The following is a 22,576-nucleotide window of genomic DNA, read 5'->3' as shown; positions in this document are numbered from 1 at the left end:
TAATAACCTGGAGAATCATAATGGCAGGTCAATTTTAGCATTTGGTGAACATGGTGAAAAAGGAATCGAAAGAAAAGTTGTGGAATTGCACTTTTTTGCAGTTTCACCGCACTTGGAATTTTTTCCTGTTTTCTAGTATAGTATATGGTAAACCAATGGTGTCGTTCAAAAGTACATCTGAGGCTAGTTTCACACTTGCTTTTTTTTGCAGCGCGTTTTTCCCGCAAAAAAACGCATTGAAAAAACGCATACATAAGCATACAACTGCTGCGTTTTTTTCAAGCATTTTTATGAGCATGCATGAAAAAAACGCAGCGTTTTTATGCGTTTGTATGCGTTTTTAGTGCGTTTTTACCGCGTTTGCGTTTTTTTCCAACATTTTTAGGTGGCCCCTCACACTACCCAAACCATGACTTTACTAACCCTAACCCTGACCCTAACCCTAACCCTAACCCTGACCCTAACCCTAACCCTGACCCTAACCCTTAACCAAATCATACTTAACCCTAACCCAAACCCTAAACCCTAACTAACCCTAACCCTAACCCTAACCCTGACCCTAACCCTAACCCTAACCCTGACCCTAACCCTAACCCTAACCCTAACCCTGACCCTAACCCTAACCCTAACCCTGACCCTAACCCTTAACAAAACCATACTTAACCCTAACCCTGACCCTAACCCTAACCCTAACCCTAACCCTGACCCTAACCCTAACCCTAACCCTAACCCTAACCCTAACCCTGACCCTAACCCTTAACAAAACCATACTTAACCCTAATCCTGACCCTAACCCTGACCCTAATCCTTAACAAAACCATACTTAACCCTAACCCTGACCCTAACCCTAACCCTGACCCTAACCCTAACCCTAACCCTGACCCTAACCCTAACCCTGACCCTAACCCTTAACAAAACCATACTTAACCCTAATCCTGACCCTAACCCTGACCCTAACCCTTAACAAAACCATACTTAACCCTAACCCTGACCCTAACCCTAACCCTGACCCCAACCCTAACCCTAACCCTGACCCTAACCCTAACCCTTAACAAAACCATACTTAACCCTAATCCTGACCCTAACCCTGACCCTAACCCTTAACCAAACCATACTTAACCCTAACCCTGACCCAAACCCCAACCCTAACCCTGACCCTGACCCTAACCCTAACCCTAAACCCCCTTAACTAACCCTAACTCCAACCCAAACCCCTAAATTCCATGGTTAAAAAAAAAACGCATATGCAAAAAAACGCATACATGAGCATGCCAGTGCGCACATATGCGCATCCATAGGCTATAATGGCCATTTTTAGCGCAAAACGTGCGCATATGTGCGCATGCGCTTTTTTGCAGGGCCAAAAAATGCAACATGCTGCGTCTGGAAAATACCAACGCACACCCCAAAAAAACGCAGCGCATGAAAATCGCATACATGCGCTTACCAGCGCGCAGGTATGCGCACCCATGTTAAATATAGGGGAAAAAACGCATGCGCAGGTATGCGTTTTTTTCCAGCGCTAAAAAACGCAAATGTGAAACCAGCCTTATCCCGCTAAAAAGAAGTCCTCACATGGCTATGTTGATGGAAAAATAAAAAAGTTATGGCTCTGGGAAGTAGGGGAGCAAAAAAGAAAATCCAAAAACGGAAAATCCCAAACCTTCGGACTTATACGCAATCATGAGGAAGTGAGATCTGCGGCTGGTTTCTCACTTCTTGATTACATTATATACCCAAAGACAGGGACAGTGACACCAGCGCTGACTGGGCACATGACTCACGTGTCATAACATCCGCATATGAGCCCCGGGAATGTGAGTGCAGAAACCGCTGGAATGATGCTGGCACGGGAGGCGAATATAAGTATTTTTATTTTCCCAGGGCCAAACATTCAGATTGAGAAGGGGTTGTCCTAGTAGTGGGCAACTCCTTTTAACTGTACCTGTGTATCAATATTACAGTATTGTTCCTAGAGCAAAATGTCTTTGTTGCACAGTGAGGGGCACTAAGCATGGGTACATGAAGTACCTACAGAGCTGCAAGCATAGTCTTTTTTCTGCATGAAGCACTAGAAATAGTTTATGCCCAAAATAGCAATTTTACAAATCCCCGTTTGTCTGAGTTCTGCTTGTTTTTCCCCTTTAGTTTTATTTAAATGTCTTTTTGCATGTTGTTAGTAGGTAAAAGCACATAAGAAGACATTTTTATAGCACAAAATGTAGGAAACATTGTACAAGAATATGAAAGAAGTACAAAAGATACAAAAATAAAACACATCCGGAGAAACAACTCGCATGACTCTATTAGGTAGAATTTAGTGGAGGAAAGTGGTATTTCAAAACTTGGTAAAACAGCAAGAGGGGGAACCACGCAGTATTTCACTAGAATGAGAGGTCACACCAAAGCCAGTTGTTAGTAGGCTCAAGATAAATGTAGCGAAATGGTATTTTACAGGTAGGAAGAAATAGCCTTTTAGCAGAGGTTGTGAAGGTTAATGCCTTAGGAGAAGAAATAAGAGAATTTGAAATTACTTGGGCGGGCAATAGTTTATCGCTAAAATAAAACATGACAATGTCTTAAAAACCATCTTCAGTTTGCAGGCTTTATGAGCAGAACGAGCATGGGAGGACAAGTGGCCCTTTTTGTTCTGTCTGACTCCTCACTTGGACCAGGGCTCTATCAATGTAAAGACTGTGTTAAAGGAAGATGTAATGGTCTATTTACATGTCAAAGGGGAACTCTGTTCCACTGTCCTAAATTAGATAACGAAGGATAAAAAACAAGTGCTAGTGCTCAGCTAAACTTTGTGGTTCCGTTACAGATGAAACAGATTTAAAAATAAGGCTGCAGAACTGCACCAGCAGTATATCACGTAGGCCGCCAATTTACATGTAGTCATCGGTGAGCAAATTACAGCAAAATGTCATTGTTGTGATATTACAGTTACCATTAAGTCCTTCATATAGTGACATGCTCTATGTATAGAAAAGTCATGCACATTAGATAACTTTAAATATCAAATCGCCTACAGTATATACAGTACAATGTATTCTCACTAATAAATTACATTTTTGGGATCTAAAAGAATATAAGAATGTCACATTGACACTTGGGTGCCCAGAACATTGGCATATTATTACTGACGGCTGACGGTAAAATAAACTAAAAGAATTGAACTGGGGTTCCTTGGAGGATTATCCTGTACATATAGGTGGAATGTATTTTTATTACAGATAATATGTAAAAAGAACAAAGGGGAAAATAGTCTGCTAAAACGTGGAGGGTGTTAATGTTTTTCTTATGCTATGAATGTAACAGACACCCAGTGATTTTTTTTGTATTGGATTATATAAAGCAAAATTGTGTAGCCAACGTGAAGGATGCCACAAGGATCACAGTTCTTCGAAGTCTTAGTTTATACAGATAGTTTAATATGCACTTTCAAAAGTTTACCCTTTATATATCTGCTTTTTGTCAGTGAATGGAAACTTTTTAATGTAGTTTTCATTCAGAGGCAAAACCCCCTATTTATACCTAGTTTTTCTTTCATTCAATGGATCATTTGTTATATACCACTAGAAGGGCAGTAACATCACGATGGGGGCAGCTTTGTGGTGCTGGGGGTGGTGGGCCACCCACTTCCGTGCAGTCACAACAGGCAGGAAAGATGGTGTTTTGCTGCCTGTGCTGGAGATGGTGTGCGGCGCCACCAGAGGGTGGCCGCACACAATCTCCAGCACAGTCCTCAAGCCGCAGTCTTTCCTGCCGGCTGTGACTGCACGGAGGTGGGTGGGCAGACAGCAGCGGGATCCAGTGCGTGTAGTCAGGCAGTGGGTCCTGGTAGGGGTCCGGCAGCGGCATCCCTCTCATTACTCCCCCTCATTACACTCTCTCATTATACCCCCTTTATTACACCCCTCTCGTTATACTCCCTCGTTACACCCCTTTCACAGCCTCATGTGTTATGAATGGGAAACCGAGGAGGAAAAAAAGACAACAAGCTAAGTCTCAGAAAACCAGAGAAGTTGGTAGCTATGCAGATTGCAGATCCCTGATCTTACCCGCACAACTAGCAGCAGTCGTGGAGCGTTCCTACATTGGTCCTAGACGCCTCGTCACAACCAGAGAACTACATAAGCCTAAAGCAGGAAAAGAGGAAAACTAACTGCCCCAGAGCAGACCCCAAAGGAAAGACAGCCCCCCACATGTATTGACAGGTGAAACAAGATGAAAATACAAACAAAGGCAGAAAAAAAGGCTGAGCAAACGATGGGGCCCGGCTAACTAAAAAGGACAGAAAAGGAAAGACACTGTCTGCAATCTGCCAAAAAAACCTACAAAAATATTGTCCAACACTTCTGATAGCAAAATTAACCCTGAAGTCACTAGACTTCTAAACCTATATCAGCACTCTGAAATATTCTGAGACAGAGCACAAAAGAGGCCAATCTAATAAGGGACAAAAAGCAGATTGGCAAATACTGATTAATAGGAGTGGAATTTCAGCATAGCCCCAGCAGGGGCAGGCTGATTACACAAAAAACTGAATTGACAAACAAGCGCAAGTGTGAACATTAGCAAAAAACAAACTTAACTTGAGAAGACTGGAAGAGAGCTGAAGTCCAGGACCCGAGAAGCAGACTGAATCACCACTGCAGACTGAATCACCACTGAATCGGCCGCTGCTTGGATCCCAGTCGCTGCTTGGATCCCAGCCGCCGCTCGGATTCAGGCAGCCACTGCAATCATGAGTGTCATGAACTCATTTTCTGCTCCACCAGTTGAGAGTTCCCCTTCCGTTCTCCCTCTGGTGGTGACAGGAGGTAGTGCTGTTGGTTTAAGTGGTAGTGATCTGCCACCCGGATAGGGCGTCGTCTGTCTTATATCCAGTCTGATACTCCAGAGATCCAATCGTTATCTTCCCCATCAGGTGGCACATCACTACCACTTAAACCAACAGCATTACCTCCTGTCACCACCAGAGGGAGAACGGAAGGGGAACTCTCAACTGGTGGAGCAGAAAATGAGTTCATGACACTCATGATTGCAGTGGCTGCCTGAATCCGAGCGGCAGCTGGGATCCAAGCAGCGACTGGGATCCAAGCAGCGGCCGGGATCCCAGAGCCGGTCGGGATCACAGCGGCAGCCTGGATCCGAGCGGCAGCTGGGAACCCAGGGGTGGTTGGGATCGCAGCGGTGGCCTGGATCCAAGCAGCAGCTGGGATCCCAGCGGCAGTTGGGATCACAGCGGTGGCCTGGATCCGAGTGGCAGCTGGGATCCCAGCGGCAGTCGGGGCCGCAGCTGTGTCCTGGATCCGAGCGCCATCGGGATCGCAGCTGCAGGCGGCATCACTTGGGTGTACCAAAATGGCGGTCGGTGTACTTCCGGTGCGGCGCAGTGGATTGTGGGATTCGGGAACATCCAGACGGAAGTGGATGACAGACAATTTAAGGCAATTATATATATTAGAGAGTAAAGAGCTTTTTCGTCTGATGAAAGGAAAGGAAAAAGGGTTATGCAACTGCTGTTTACACAAATCAGAAAGCTTAAACTGGTTTTCAGCCTCAATGTTTGGGCTAATCACATGAGCATTTACATCGCACAAGTGCTATCTGATGTTTTATCGGATAGCACTCGGAGCAATGTGTGGGGCAGGGCTATGGGGCAGTGCTGATCAGCTTCTTTTTTCTAATTTTTCTCAAAAGTTGCAACATGCTACAATTTGATGTGCAAATCGGTTCGCACTCACCCATGCAAGTCTATGGGTACATGGAAAACATCAGACTGCACTTGGATGACATCTGGGTACAGTTCAATTTCCGCACATTGACACAATGGAGAAGATGGATAAATCTTGTTCAACATCTTCTCCTCACCTGTGCAACCATTTTTTCATCCGAGAGAATCGGATCACACAAGTTGATACATGAAAGAGTATACGCTCGTATGACCCCGGCCTTTAAGAGATTTTTCCATTTGCTGATTGCAAGTAAAGGGGGTTTTACACATAGCGATATCGCTAACAATATCGCTAAAGCATCACCGATTTGTTGACGCAGCAGCGATATCGCTATGTGTGATACTTACCTCCGACCGGCTCCCCCGCTGTCCATCGCTGATCGCGCAGCTCCATTTCTCGTCGGGCGCTCCTGCTGGGCTTCCTGCTGGCGCCGACGAGCGACGCGTGGACGCGGACGGAGGACGTCAGGATCGCCGCGTCTGAAAGGTAAGTATCGTCCGCTGTATCGCTGCTGCATCGCTGTGAGATCTGCCTGTGTGGCAGCTCACTAGCGATCATTTAGCGATGCACCAGCGATCTTGACCGGGTAATATCGCTGGTCGGGATCGCTGGTGCATCGCTAAATGTAAAGGGGCCTTTAGTGTTGAGGGCATGGATGGAACATTAGATTAGACAGTTGTCTAACTTTTTGGTACCCGTTATTACCTAAGTTTGGACAATCCCTTAAGCGAGGTTGGCAAAACCCCCCCACAATATTACAGTATGTGCATTGTCTAAAGCTGAATTTTTTCTTTAAAAACTTTCCAAAATTGAATATTTTAACGTGGATGCCATTTTTTTTGTTATATTTTAAAGCTCTTTTGTTATTAAGGTCAGTCTAGTGAGAGTAGAAGTAGGAAGTGTTGTAGTACAAGTATTATACTACAAGAGATAAAATACATAAAAGTGCGGTGAAGATTTCTAAGGTTCCTAGCTATACAAAGATTTGACCAAAAAAGAAAGAAGGAAAGCACTGTATTGTGCCATGTGATGTCTCATGTGAAACTCTGAGAATATACTCTTCAGTAACATTAAGACCTTTTATTCTGTCGCTCCATAATATGATATTCCTTTACTGCTGGACGCCCATCTACAATGTAATCAAATGGAACCTGACTCGTGCTTATGAATCCCTCTGCAGTATCTATTCTCTCTACCTTTATTAAAAATTGTTCTGTCTCTCTTTTTTGCAAGCTGTATTTTCCCATGACCTTTTCTATTTTTCAACACCTATGGCTTCCTCTCATGAATGCATCAGAAGACTTTTCAAATATGAAATCTATTCTTTGCAGCACACTTCTTTGTTCTACAGCCCTCTGCAGACCTCACTGAAATATTCCAATCTAAACCTTCAGTAGCAAAGCACCAATAACAAACTCCAAACTTTTGTCTTTATTGCCAATGCAACGATCACTGAGATGCAACAGTCCAGAAAATGATATAATGGCATTTTCTGATTCATCATAAAATCAGAACACGGGATAAAGAAGGCAACAGATTGGGAAAGGTTTTATACAAGTCTATCTAGTACTGATTAAAACTACCAATATATAGAAATGTTAATTAAACATACAGTGCCTTGCAAAAGTATTCACTCCTTTGAAATTTTTCGTGTTTTACTACCTCACAGCCTGGAATTTTTTTTGAGGGTTTGCATTAGTTCATGTAAAGAAAATGTCTACAACTTTGAACATTTGGTTTTCCTTTTATTCTGAAGCAAACAACAAATAGAGTAAAATAACTGAAAACTTCAGTGTGAATAACTGTACACCCACCTAAAGTCAGTACTTTGTAGAGCCTCCTTTTGTGGCAATTATAGCTGCAAGTCGCTTTGAACAAGTCTCTGTGAGCTTTCCTTATTTTGCCACTGAGATTTTGTTCATTCCTCAAGGCAAAACTGCTCCAGCTCATTCTAGTTATATGGTTTCCTCTGGTGAACAGCAATCTTCAAGTCTGACCACAGATTCTCAATTGGATTAAGGTCTGAGCTTTGACTTGGCCACTCCAAAACATTTACACGATTCCTCTTAAACCACTCTATTATTGCTTTTGCAGTATGCTTTGGGTCATTGTCTTGTTGGAAGGTGAATCTCTGTCCCAGTCTCACATCGCTGACAGACTAAAACAGGTCTTGCTCAAGAATATCCCTGTATTTCGCACCATCCATCTTCCCATCAACTGAGACCAATTTCCCTCTCTCTGCTGCTGAAAAACATCCCACAGCATGAGGCTGTCACGAGTATGTTTCACTGTGGGGATGGTGTTGTTATGGTGATGAGCTGTGTTGCTTTTGTGCCAGACATAGTGTTTAGTTTGGTGGCCAAAAAGTTCAATTTTGGTCTCATCTGACCACTGTACCTTTCTCAATACATTTTGGGAATCTTAGACATGTGTTTTGGCAAACTCAAAAGGAGCTTTACAATTTTTTGTTTAAGTAAAGACTTTTTTCTGCACACCATAACACAAAGGCCACCTCTATAGAGTGTACGGCGTATTGTGGTCATATGGACAGGTACTCCAGTCTCTGCAGCTTCTTTAGAGTTACCTTGGGGTTCTGTGCTGCCTCTCTGATTAATCCTTGCCATGTTACCATGTTCTTTCCATTTCATGATGATGGATTTGATGCTGCTCCGGGGGATCATCAGATATTGGGATATTATTTTGAAACCCTACCCTGACGTGTTCTCAATTGGATTAAGGTCAACTTTATCCCTGACTTGTTTGGAAATCTCCTTTTTTCTACATGGTGTTGTTTGGTTTGTGGTGCCTCTTGCTTAAAGGGGTTGTTCATGCTTTCTGTATAATTTGTATGTGTACTTAGGCTGCAGAATGATGGCAGTTTGTAATATACTCCCTGTTAGCATTTTGCATGGTGTCCTAGGTATCACACTTAGGCTGGCTTCACATTTGCGTCTGTGTGCGCAGCGTTTTATTTGCAGCAGTCTGAATGCATCATGTGTACCTATCTTTAAGATGGTGTACGCAGTTCGCATGCATCTGTGTACGCATGTGTCATTGTCCGGTGAACGCAACATGTTGCATTTTTTGAAGTGGCAAAAAGCCAACAAATATGCGCAGTCATGCGCATGCGGATGAGTGCGTCAAAAAATGCATTACTGTCTATGGAAATGCATGCATACGCAAGGACATGCTTACGCACAAGCGTTCAATACACATGTGTAATTTTAATGAGTTGGTCCAGGAAGTGACTGAACCACCTGCTAATTGATAGCTCTATAAAAGGAAGTGTGGACAGTGCAAGGCCATAACTGGACTATAGCACAAGACTGGCTATGTAACTATAGAACCTTTGAAAATGTCTGTCTCTCTCACTGCTGTTTGTACTTTGTACTAATTTTTTTTCCTTTCACTTTTAGACTTGCCGACTCTCCTGGTGCATTGGTTGTCTCCTGGTTGTCTCCTGGTGCAGCGGTTTTCTCCTGGTTGTCTCCTGGTGCTGCTTTCTTTCCTGGTGAGGACAACACTGTCTATGTAAGTATAGAAGCTTTGAAAATGTCTGTCTCTCTCAATGCTTTTTCTGTTCCTTGTAGACTGATCGACTCTCCTGGTGCTGCGGTTGTCTCCTGGTGCTGCCATCTGTCTCTGGCCTCTGTTGACTACTGTGATGTTGGACTACTGCCTGTAATGTAAGTATTGGTGTTCATGTATTTTTTTTGCCTACATTGTGTTTTGATCTTAACAAGTTTAATTTTTCTTCTCTGTTCTTTTCTGTAGTGCTTCACTTGACTGCTGCCTGCTCTTCAAACATGTCCTCAAGCGAATAACTGACTTCTTTTCAGGGTGGACCTGACAAAGATTATGTAATCACATTTACTATACTGATTGGTATGTATTGACTTGTAATACTCCACATTTGTTAAATCATGTAATTTCTTTACAGGTACCTTCCAGTGATGAAGAGCAAGAGCAGTCAAGTGGAAATGAAGCTTCCCAGGATTGTCTGGCCCATGTGTCTCAGGAGGAAAGTAGTCTTTTTATCAGAGTTGTAATATAATTTTTTCTCAGTTTCACTTAAAATTCTTTTTTTCTATTTTATCTATAGGTTTCACCATGGGAAGAAGCCACACTGGATATAGACAACGAGCAACTAAACCACCTTGTGCAAGAGCGAGTACTGTTGTGGGACACAGGACCGTCAGCACTCCGACAATGTGGTGATTCGAAGTTTCTGGGAAAAAGTGGCAACATCACTGATGGCTGATTGGGACCATGCCACACCACGTGTCAGAAATTATTTTTGTAAGTATTGCAATGTGGTCTGACGCAGCAGTGAACCTGTTAATGTATGTGCCTTGTTTTCCAATTAATTTTTTCTTTTTTTCCCCCCTTCACAGTGAAGAGAATCAAAATCCGTTGGCGTTCGATGAACGACCGCTTCAATAAGGATATGAAAGAGGAGATTTGGGTTCAAAGTGGTTCTGTTCAAAGGTTCCGGAAATACAAATACCACCAGAACCTTGGATTGCTGAGGCCTGCGCTTGCTCAGCGAACGTAAGTATATATATTTTTTTATTTTCTTTTTAATGGTTTAATTTTTTTTCCACACAGAACCTGGAGCAGCACAACACAACTTGGATTTTTTTCAGAAATGCTTTTGTCTTCTTTTCCACATAGAACCTGGTGCAGCACAACACAACCCGGATCATCCTCTGTTGAAGCTGCCCCTCATCTACCAGCCACTCAACAGACGCAGTCCCAATCATCCACCAGCGATAGAGCAACCTTGAAGGTTTCACAGACGGGGGAACAGGCAGCCGGTCTATCAGGTTTTCCCCTCTCCCAGACCTCTGCCTCTGCTTTTGTTGAGTGTTCTTGTCAGCGGCAGAGGGCCTGGGAGAGGTCAGGCATGCCCGAGTTTATGCACTTAAGCTCAGTCTTCCAGGATGAGATTAGGCTGATTGCTGACAGGGTGAATAGTGGGTTCAAGGATGTCAACAAACGCCTTGACCGCCTGGAAGCTGACCTTGAGAGACCGGTGCAACATTTTTTTTCTGCAATAGAGCGGAGCGTGTTGGAAAACCTTACACCTCAACACCAGCTGAACGTCATGCAGGCCTGCTAGGCTGCTTACAGCCACACATTGCAGTAGAAGCAGTCCCAGCAGCACTCACAAACCTACAATCCACAGGCCGGAGGATATTACCAGCAGCCTATCTATTTTCCAACTCCCACAGCACAGAACTATCCTCCACCACCACCACCTCCAGTTCACAGATCGACCACACTGCTGATTTCATCACCCCTGCAGCCAGCAGCATCCACCATGCTCCAGAGTCCAGCACCCATGCAGCCATCACTGTTATGATTGAGTCACCGTAGGAGGCAAAAACAGAAATGCTAGCTAAGTCCAGAAAACCAGAGAAGTTGGCAGCTATCCGATTGCAGACCCCTGAACCTATCAACACAACTAGCAGTAGCCGTGGGGGGTTCCAACGATGCCCTAGACCCCTCGATCACAGCCGGAGAATTAAATAGGCCTAAAGAAAGAAAGGGGAAATCTAAACTACCCCAGAGCAGACCCCAAAGCAATAGGCAGCCCCCAACATATAATGACGGTGAAGCAAGAGGAAAACACTAACACAGGCAGAAAGATAGACTGAGCAAAGACGGGGCCCAAGCTAACTAGATAGAAAAGGACAGGAAGGCTGCTGTCTGCAATCTGTGAAAAACCCTATGAAAATAAGAACCAACAGACTGACAGTGAAAAAGGCCCTGAAGATGCTAGGCTTCAAAAAAGCTATGTCAGTACTCAGGAATATTCTGAAGACAGAGCTACAGGCAAAAGGAGATTCAGCTCACCCCAGCAGGGAATGGCAGAATCCAGAAAAGCAAGGAAAACAAAAACAAAACACAAATGCGAACAGGCAAAGCAGAAAACTTAGCTTTAGAGGAGCAGGAATCAGACTGGTGTCCTAGAAGTCCACAGAGAAATCACCCGCAGGGCAGAAGGGTGTCGGCAGCCTTATATCCAGTCCTTGACTCCACTCAGCCAGTCATCCTCATTAGGCTCAGGTGCCTGATAATCAGGCTCATTACCTTCCTTTACCAGAATAGGGAGTTCACCAGACCTCAGTGACGAAGGGGAAAATGAACTCACAACAGTACCTCCCCCTTGAGGAGGGGTCACCGAACCCTCAACCACACCACCAGGGCGATCAGGGTGAGCCCGATGAAAGGCACGCACCAATCTTTTGGCATGAATATCAGAGGCAGAGACCCAGGAATTATCCTCCTGACCATAACCCTTCCACTTAACCAAATACTGGAGTCTCCGTCTAGCCAGACGGGAATCCAGTATTTTCTCTACCTCATATTCCATGTTACCTTCAACCAATACAGGGTCTGGAGGTGCCACCCCAGGAACAACTGGTTCAACAAACCTCTTCAACAAGGACTTATGGAACACATTATGGATTTTAAATGTGACAGGAAGAGCCAAACGAAAAGAGACCGGATTAATAATCTCCAAAATCTTGTAAGGTCCAATAAATCTAGGCTTAAACTTAGGAGAAGCCACCTTCATAGCAATATTTTTTGATGATAACCACACCATATCACCAATCTTAAACTGGGGACCAATGGTCCTATGTCGATTGGAAAACCGCTGGGCCTTTTCCTGGGAGAGAGATAACTTATCCACCACTTGGTCCCAGATCTGGTGCATTCTCTCCACCACAGTGTCAACACCTGTGCAGGCAGAAGGCTCCACCTGCCCTGAAGAAAATCGAGGATGAAACCCAAAGTTACAAAAAAAAGGTGACATCAAAGTGGCAGAACTAGCTCTATTATTTAAAGCAAATTCGGCCAAGGGCAAAAATGAAACCCAATCATCCTGATCAGTGGAAATAAAACATCTCAAATACGACTCCAAGGTCTGGTTTGTTCTCTCTGTCTGCCCATTGGTCTGAGGGTGAAAAGCAGAGGAGAAGGACAACTGAATTCCCAGCTTGGAACAGAAAGTCCTCCAAAATCTAGACACAAACTGAACTCCTCTGTCAGATACAATGTTCTCAGGAATCCCGTGTAAGTGAACCACCTGTTGCAAAAACAGGGGCACCAACTCAGAGGAAGATGGCAACTTAGGGAGTGGTACAAGATGAACCATCTTAGAGAACCTATCACAAATCACCCAAATAACAGTCATTCTTTGAGAGACTGGCATATCAGAGATGAAATCCATTGAAATATGGGTCCATGGCCTCCTGGGGACCGGCAAAGGCATCAACAACCCACTAGAGCGAGAACAAGATTTAGACCGGGAGCAAGTCCCACAGGACTGCACAAAATTCCTGACATCATGAGACAAGGTGGGCCACCAAAAAGAGCGACTCACCAGATCTCTAGTACCAAAAATACCTGGATGACCAGCCAATGCAGAGCAACGAACCTCAGACATCACTCTCTTCTTCCACTGGTCAGGAACATACAACTTTCCACTGGGACAATGCTCAGGTTTGTCCTCCTGGAACTCTTGCAGAGCAAGTCTCAAATCGGGCGAGATGGCAGAAAGAACTACCCCTGCAAGGCCCACCTAGCCTGTCTAGGGTTCAAGCGTTTAGCCGACTCTAGGTAAATCAAATTCTTGTGGTCAGTGAGGACCACAACTTGATGTTCAGCTCCCTCCAACCAATGTCTCCACTCCTCAAATGCCCATTTCATGGCCAACAGTTCCCGATTCCCCACATCATAGTTACGTTCAGATGGAGAGAACTTTCGGGAAAAGAAAGCACAGGGATTCATTTTAGATGTTACAGGATCCTTTTGGGACAAAACAGCTCCTGCACCAATCTCAGAAGCATCCACCTCTACCTGGAACGGGAGTGAGACATCAGGTTGCCGCCAAACCGGGGCGGAGGTAAATCTTCGCTTCAGCTCCTGAAAGGAAGCAACAGCCTCCGGAGACCAATTCAACACATCAGCACCCTTCTTAGTCAGATCAGTCAATGGCTTGGCAATACTAGAAAATTTTGCTATAAATTTCCGATAAAAATTAGCAAAACCCAAAAACTTCTGGAGGGCCTTCAAAGATGTGGGCTGAACCCAATCATAAATGGCCTGTACCTTGGCCGGGTCCATTTCAATAGTTGACGGAGACAAAATAAAGCCGACCCTTGGGAAATTTACACCCCGGGCTCAGTTCAATTGCACAGTCATAACTCCTATGAGGAGGCAAGGACGCAGACTCATTCTCACTAAATACATCATAAAAGTCTGCCAAATAGTCAGGAACATCATGCGACTGAGGAGAGGTGGAAAAAACCGGAGCCTCACTAAAGGCACACCGACAACCCCAACTCACCACAGACACAGATTTCCAATCCAAAACTGGATTATGAATTTGCAACCAGGGAAACCCCAGAACAACGGCATCATGCAGACCATGCAACACCAAAAATCTGCAATTTTCTTGATGGTCTGGGGCGACCCGCATGACCACCTGGGTCCAAAACTGAGGTTTATTTTTAGCCAAAGGAGTAGCATCAATCCCCCTCAAAGGGATAGGCGTCTGCAGAGGTGTCATCGGAAATCCACAACGTTTAGCAAAATCCAAGTCCATTAGATTTAGCGCTGCTCCCGAATCCACAAAAGCCTTGGCGGAAAGTGTGGACAGGGAGCAGATCAGAGTAATTGCCAGAAGAAACTTAGGTTGAACACCACCAACAGAAAACGTGTGTGCAAAGCGTTTCTCTCGTTTAGGACAAACAGAAATAATATGCGAGGCATCTCCACAGAAATAACACAGCTTATTACGCCTTCTGAACTCCTGACGTTGTGCCTTAGACAACACTCTATCACATTGCATAGGTTCAGATGTCTGTTCAACCAGTGGCAACACCTCTCGTGCAATCCTGCGTTCACGTAAACGCCGATCAACCTGAATGGCTAATGACATAGAATCGTCCAGACCAGAGGGAACAGGAAATCCCACCATAGTATCTTTTACGGCTTCTGACAAACCCTTCCGAAAGAGAGCAGCCAAGGCATTATCATTCCAGGTAGTAAGGACCGCCCACTTTCGGAACTTTTGACAGTACAACTCTGCAGAATCTCGACCCTGGTTCAATGCCAACAGGGTCTTTTCAGCCTGATCAATAGCATTAGGTTCGTCATACAACAACCCCAAAGCTTGAAAGAATGTGTTCACATTAGTCAGAATAGGATCATCTGGTTTCAAAGAAAACGCCCAATCCTGGGGATCGCCACGCAGCAAAGAGATGACAATTTTAACCTGCTGCGCGGAGCTCCCTGACGAGTTAGGCTTCAAGGCAAAAAATAATTTACAATTATTTTTGAAACTCAAAAATTTAGATCGATCCCCAAAAAATACATCAGTTGTAGGGATCTTTGGTTCAACAGCATGCGAACGAGCAAGGTAGGCGGAAATTCCCCGCACTTCCGCAGCGAGCTGCTCCACACGATCAGACAATTGCTTTATCTCCATTGAGAGAAAAAAAAATTCCCCCTACGGCCTCAGAGATAAAGAGGAAAGAATATACACACACCTTTTTTTTAAAACACAATTCTGCTATTGAGTACCCTAGGATCTGCGGTAGAGCGGGTGATTCTGTTATGATTGAGTCACCGTAGGAGGCAAAAACAGAAATGCTAGCTAAGTCCAGAAAACCAGAGAAGTTGGCAGCTATCGGATTGCAGACCCCTGAACCTATCAACACAACTAGCAGTAGCCGTGGGGGGTTCCTACGATGCCCTAGACCCCTTGATCACAGCCGGAAAATTAAATAGGCCTAAAGAAAGAAAGGGGAAATCTAAACTGCCCCAGAGCAGACCCCAAAGCAATAGGCAGCCCCCAACATATAATGACGGTGAAGCAAGAGGAAAACACTAACACAGGCAGAAAGATAGACTGAGCAAAGACGGGGCCCAAGCTAACTAGATAGAAAAGGACAGGAAGGCTGCTGTCTGCAATCCGTGAAAAACCCTATGAAAATAAGAGCCAACAGACTGACAGTGAAAAAGGCCCTGAAGACGCTAGGCTTCAAAAAAGCTATGTCAGTACTCAGGAATATTCTGAAAACAGAGCTACAGGCAAAAGGAGATTCAGCTCACCCCAGCAGGGAATGGCAGAATCCAGAAAAGCAAGGAAAACAAAAACAAAACACAAATGCGAACAGGCAAAGCAGAAAACTTAGCTTTAGAGGAGCAGGAATCAGACTGGTGTCCTAGAAGTCCACAGAGAAATCACCCGCAGGGCAGAAGGGCGTCGGCAGCCTTATATCCAGTCCGTGACTCCACTCAGTCAGTCATCCTCATTAGGCTCAGGTGCCTGATAATCAGGCTCATTACCTTCCTTTACCAGAATAGGGAGTTCACCAGACCTCAGTGACGAAGGGGAAAATGAACTCACAACACATCACTATCCACGATGTTGCCCAGTCCGGCAACCTTGCCCAGTCCAGCAAACCCTGCAGCCAGCAGTATCCACAATGTGGCCCAGTCCAAAACCATGCCACATGACTGCTACAAAGTCCACCACTACCACTCGGCCAAGAAAACAGAGGACAAAAAAAAATATTTCCACCAAAACGAAAACCCGGAGTCAAAAAACCATTCTCACATTTAACACACCACCTCCACCCTCACCTACCAATTTGTTACTACCTTCCCTTGTGTCTTTGTCTGTACCTTCCAATTTGTCTATCAATTCCCATGATCCTACTTTGTCATCTATCCCCAATGTCTCCACTACCATCCCTGATCAAATCCTTCAATTTGTTGCCCCTTCCCCTGTAGACCCTTCCCCGCAACCCCTTCCTCATCAACTACCACCCAATCCTCACAGCTCCACACCCCCAAGGTCCACCCAAAATCATCCTCACGTAAACCCCGACGCAAAATCCAATCTCCCCAACCTTAACCCTTCTTTTTGTTAAATTTTGTAAAATAAAACTTGTATTTTGTTTGCACTATATCTTGTTTTATTTGTATCTTTATGCGCCGACGTCACAAACACACACGTGTATTGTATTTTAGAGGGAACTTGCAAGTTAGAGGTAAATTTGAACATTACATGTACATTTTTACATCACAGTTACATTTAAACATAATAGGTATGTTATTTTTACATTACAAGTAAATTTAAACATAACAGGTACATTTTACTTAGTTACTTAAATCATTTAGTCTGGCATGCCACACGTCCATTATCTGAAACAACGTAATCAGCAATCTTATCCCTCATCTGGGCAACTTCCACTGTGGTTCTCAGAGGGTGAAATTGGTAATCATGCAATGTAACAGGTTCCTCAGGTTGTAAGTTTGGTGACTCTTTTACCAGGATATAGTTTTGGGGAACAACACACGCTTTCACAACCTCATCAATAGTGACAATTTTTAGATTAATGGATGTGCACAAAATGCGCCATTTAGATATCAGCAATCCAAATGAACACTCCACGGTTCTTCTTGCCCTTGTCAATCGGTAGTTGTAAATTTTTTTGTGTGATTTAAGTTCTGACTTGAGTATGGTTTAATGAGGTTTGCACACATTTGGAGCGCCTCATCCCCAACAACAGCAAAAGGCATTGGTGGTCCCTCTGTGTTGGGAAGAGGTTGTGGCTGCAGAAAATTAAAATCATTCCCATACAGACGTTGGCCCATGTCAGAGTTTTTGATAGTCTGCGAGTCATTTCCTCGTCCAAGTGAGCCAATGTCCACAGCAACAAATCTACACTCGGCATCCGCAATAGCCATTGGAACAATGGAAAAGTATTTTTTATAAATGAAGTACGCTGATCCAATTCCAGCAAGTTTCATAATCCTAACTTATTTGCCGTCCACAGCCCCCACACAGTTAGGAAAATTACAAATTTCCTAGAATTTTGAAGCATTTTCCAGCCAGAGTTCAGTTGTGGGTTGGGGGGAGGAATTCTTGCCCCAAAACATCACCTAAAGCACGACAGGTGTCTCCAGTAATCCCAGAAAGAATGGACACTCCAATCCTGAATTGAAAATGGAGTGATGATAATGTCTCTCCGGTAGCCAGGAATCTGGGGAACAGAAAATGAGAAAAAAAATCAGTACATGACTTTTATAGCAATCATATAAATGCCATGTGTTTCTTTTCCCAAATTACGTACCTCAGGGTGACAAAAAGACATTCCTCTGCAGGAATTGCTCGACGGAGCTGTGTGTCCTGCCTGGTGATGGATCCTTGGACACGAAGCAGCAAGTCATGGAAGCTCTGTTCTGACATCCTTGTGTGGTCAAAAAACTTCGAGTTTTGCCACAGCTCTGTGTACAAACAGTGGTAGGCTCCACGGCTCTCTCGGAGTTCAAGGATGGGATCTTGCCAATAGCGACGACGACATCTTCTCTGTCTTTCTCTTTTTCTTTGTTCTTGACAAGCAAAAGCAAAGGCAGCAGCCAGTTTCAGTTGTAAATACAGATCTTCATAGAATCTGTCCATGTCAAGATCCATCTTGCAGCTAGATACAGAATCCAAAGACGAGGATTTCATAAGTGCAGTGTGTCTATATATATAAAAATCCCATGAGACATGCCTACTGGGTGTCTGATGTCAAGGAAAAGCTACTGCAAAATATTGGAAATGCATTAGAAAATGCATGCGCATAAACAACGCAAACGCATGCAAAAAGGCATGCAAGCGCAGTGTTTTTTGTCATGCGTACGATGATGCAGATAAAAAATGCTGCGCACACATGCGTTTCCATGTGTTTTTGCATGCGTTTGCGCATGCAGATGATACGCTGCGCACAGAAACGCTAATGTGAAACTAGTCTTGGTCATGTGATCAGCTCTCCTGATTCTGGAGGAGCTGCTCACTCCCCGACGAGAGTGTTCATGTCTGACAGATTCTATTCATTGATGTCACAACAGACACTGCCCCAAATCTCTGGCAGATCCTCCACCTCCTCCTGCTCCAGCCTCTGGAGCAGCACACAGTGTGAATGTGTGCATGCAGCAGGGGAATGACTCAGCTGATTGGCTTAACCAGTCCCAGCAGCTGTTACCAGAGACAGACTGCCTGAATTGAATGGTGGAGATAAAATAACTCCGAAAGCTTTCTCCACTGTTCAGTCTCAAGAAATTTTGAAGTTCCTGCCAGGACCTTTACGTCCCAAGACAGTCTCATGGCACTAGACGGCTGAACACCCAGTGCTCTCCTGAAACGCCAGGAAGGAAATGGCTTCTTATATGCGAATATAATGTGCTGTGTGTCTGTCTGTCTGTCTACTGTATATATCTATCGTGTTTGCACATTCTTAAAGAGAACTTATTGCAAGAACAAACGCTGACAACCTGCATATATGGGGTTAACCTGCAGGTTAATAGCATTATTATGCCACCCATCTGAATGCAACAGGGAGAAAATTATCTTTATTCCACCCGCAGCGCTCTGGTTTCAGTCACAGGGGAGGTGCCTGCACTAGTGCAGTCACCTCTCTCAGCATATATGGGGTGGCTGTATCCGTGCCCCCAGACCTGACTGACAGCTGGCCCAAATACAGAGCCAGTGTGATTCATGGCCGGCGTTACAGCCGCCATTCTGTATACTCAGAGCGGTGACTTGATGCATTTTATTCTTGTCACACGGATGGCACACATTCACACAGATTGTAAAAATAGACCGGGACACAATTTCACTCATACATGTGACAGAGGTCTAATATGTACTGTGAGGTTCTGCGGCAGCGGAGATATATTATGATGTTCTGCAGCAGCTGAGGTGTATTATGATGATCCGCAGCAGCTGAGGTGTATTATGAAGGTCTGCAGTAGCTGAGGTGTATTATGATGATCCGCAGCAGCTGAGATGTATTATGAGGCTCTGTAGCAGCTGTTGTGTATATAATGAGGTTCTGCAGCAGCTGAGGTGTAAATTGAGGTTCTACAGCAGCTGAAGTGTATTATGAGGTTTTGCAGCAGCTAAGGTGTGTATTATGTAGTTCTGCAACAGCTGAAGTATATTATAAGGTATATATGTAGACACACACACACACACACACACACACTTTTGCTAACACACATCACTACAGACTTTTCACTTCACAGTACTCATTTGTCAGGGGTTATGTGGAGATGTGAAGCTCTATCACCACTGTGCTTGTGGTGTGGAGTGTAGTTCTGCCGCTTTCCACATCTGTTTTTGATCTGATTTGCAAACCAAAATTAGCCTTTCAAGTTAATAGGTCAATGAAAAAAATGGACAGCACATGCATGCCATCAGTGTATCATCTGAGGGCTGTTTTATTGTTTTTACTGGTCAATAGGTAAGAGAAGCTGTGATTTTTTTTTTGCTTGCAAACGAGAAAACAGATGCCAAACAAACAGTTCAAATGGACACAAAAGCCATACATAAGTGAAAGAAAGTTGGTTCTGGCACATTAAAAAAAATGGACCTTTTTCACGTACCTCCCCCCAAAAATGGATATCTTCACGAGACCTAAGATTGTAAGACTCACTGCTGGAGGAGTTTCTAGGCATAGATCATAGACTAAATGACAGCATGCCATGTGAATCTTCTGCTGCTATCATTGTATGAAATTTTCAAACAAAGAAATGGAGTAAAAGTCTGTAATGTCTTAGAAACGTAAGAAATTTATTATACATAAAAATAGTACTGACAATTATAAACAACATCCATAATGAAGGAATTGGGTAATATCAGCTGCTTTTTGTCCTGTCCATATAATATCAAGTAAAAAAAGTGCCAAGTGCTTCTTATAATGATGGGCCATAAAAACGGGACACAAGTATAGGGAAAGCCCAGGTGCGCATCCTGAGAAACAACCCCTTTATCCCATGCAAAAGTGCTTACCCATCATATGCTCCAAGACAAGTGCAGCGCCGCCACCGACGCGCGTTTCGCCTCTTTCTCAAGGTCCGCACCTTGAGAAAGAGGCGAAACGCGTGTCGTGGCGGCGCTGCACTTGTCCTGGAGCATATGATGGGTAAGCACTTTTGCATGGGATAAAGGGGTTGTTTCTCAGGATGCGCACCTGGGCTTTCCTTATACTTGTGTCCCGTTTTTATGGCCCATCATTATAAGAAGCACTTGGCACTTTTTTACTTGATATTATATGGACAGGACAAAAAGCAGCTGATATTACCCGATTCCTTCATTATAGATGTTGTTTATAATTGTCAGTACTATTTTTATGTATAATAAATTTCTTACGTTTCTAAGACATTACGGACTTTTACTCCATTTCTTTGTTTGAATATGCTATGTGGGAGTGTCCATTATCGATCCCCTCTGAGTCACAATTTTACAAATGGTGACTCGCTTGGGGTATATTTCAAATTGTTCCATATGGTATTGTTTTATAATATATATCATTGTATGAAATGATGAAATAATGGGCATGAAAAGGAAATGCTCATAACACAAAATACCAGCACCAAATATACAAGTATAACACAAAAATACTGGAACAGCTTTAGCTGCCATAAATGGGGTGCATCAAAGAGTATGGAATAATGTGTTTCCCCATTGGGATGCATCACTCCTTGTGAATATTGAATGTGCATATAATGCATATAATAAAAGCTTGCATAAAGAGATAAAACCAAAAGACACTCACAGTATATTAACCTAAACTGAATGGATGGCAGAATAGCTAAGCATTACCTGGAGATATAGCCAGTTACTCGTAGGAGCCAGAGCATTTCGCAAGTTCTTGACGTCATATATTTGTCCTTGGAACATTATGTCATGCCTAGCTTGCTTCTCATATTGGTGGGCATTTTCTGTTTTTGCCCCTAATTTTCTCTGCTTTTACTTTTTTTACATTAATATCTTTTTGGCGTATAATTGATGTATTTTGTTATCGAATATTGTGATCAATGAAATGTATATTTTTTTAAAATATTGTTTCATGGACATGGTTTCTCCTTTTATCTAAATGCGCTGGTATTTCACTAGTAGCTGCCAACATCAATTGCTTGCCCTTCTGCAGCTTTAAAATAATTGTTTTTCCCTACATTTTATTAAAACAAATTAGTTTTTTCTCCTGTGAGACGATCTTTGGAAGGAAAACTAATCTACTTAAAATATTATCATACTGCATGTACTCTCTCTATATATATGTATACACATATAAATATAAAATAAAAAAAAACTGAACAGCAATTTGATTTTTGTGGTATATTCCTCTCTAACTAAGTGCTCCTCCCATCAGCCAAAGGTGGTTTCAATCAGAGCTGGATCCTGCCTGCCCTTAAATATATAGGTTTTCAGCTGTGGAGAGGCATCAAAGGCTAGGGTCCTATCAAAGGGATACACATTGTTGCAGCTTGATGGGCTCTTATGAATTGGCCAATTTTTGACCTAATGAGCTAAGTTCCTTCATTTTTAAGATATATTCCATAGCAGTAATGCAGTTCCAATTTCATATATTCAATGTTTGAATATTATAGCATTTCAGAGTGCAGCTGTATTTTCTTGGTTATATTAAACAGTCGTGATGGCTTGTACCTGTTCACACTTGTCTTATTCTGTTTTAGATGCTGGTCAGGTTTTGAGTTTTGTAGTATACTGCTTTCTGACTGAGCACTCCTCCCATCAGCTTATAGCATTTTTTAATTAGAGCTGGATCCTGCTTGCCCTTTAATGTGTAGGCTTTTACACCTTGTCGTGACTGATGGACTCTCATGAATTGGTCTGTTTGTGCGCTAAGTACCTTAATTTTTTAACATATTTTCCATAGCAGTAATGAAGTTCCAATTTGATTTATTCAATGTCTGTATACTATAGCATTTCAGAGTACAGCTTTGTGTTCTTGGTTATT

The sequence above is a fragment of the Dendrobates tinctorius genome, unplaced genomic scaffold, assembly GCF_039654945.1.
Source record: "Dendrobates tinctorius isolate UK_male_01 unplaced genomic scaffold, ASM3965494v1 ptg000035l, whole genome shotgun sequence".
Lineage (NCBI taxonomy): Eukaryota > Metazoa > Chordata > Amphibia > Anura > Dendrobatidae > Dendrobates > Dendrobates tinctorius.
The sequence above is the reverse complement of the archived record's forward strand: the minus strand, read 5'-3'. Positions refer to the sequence as shown.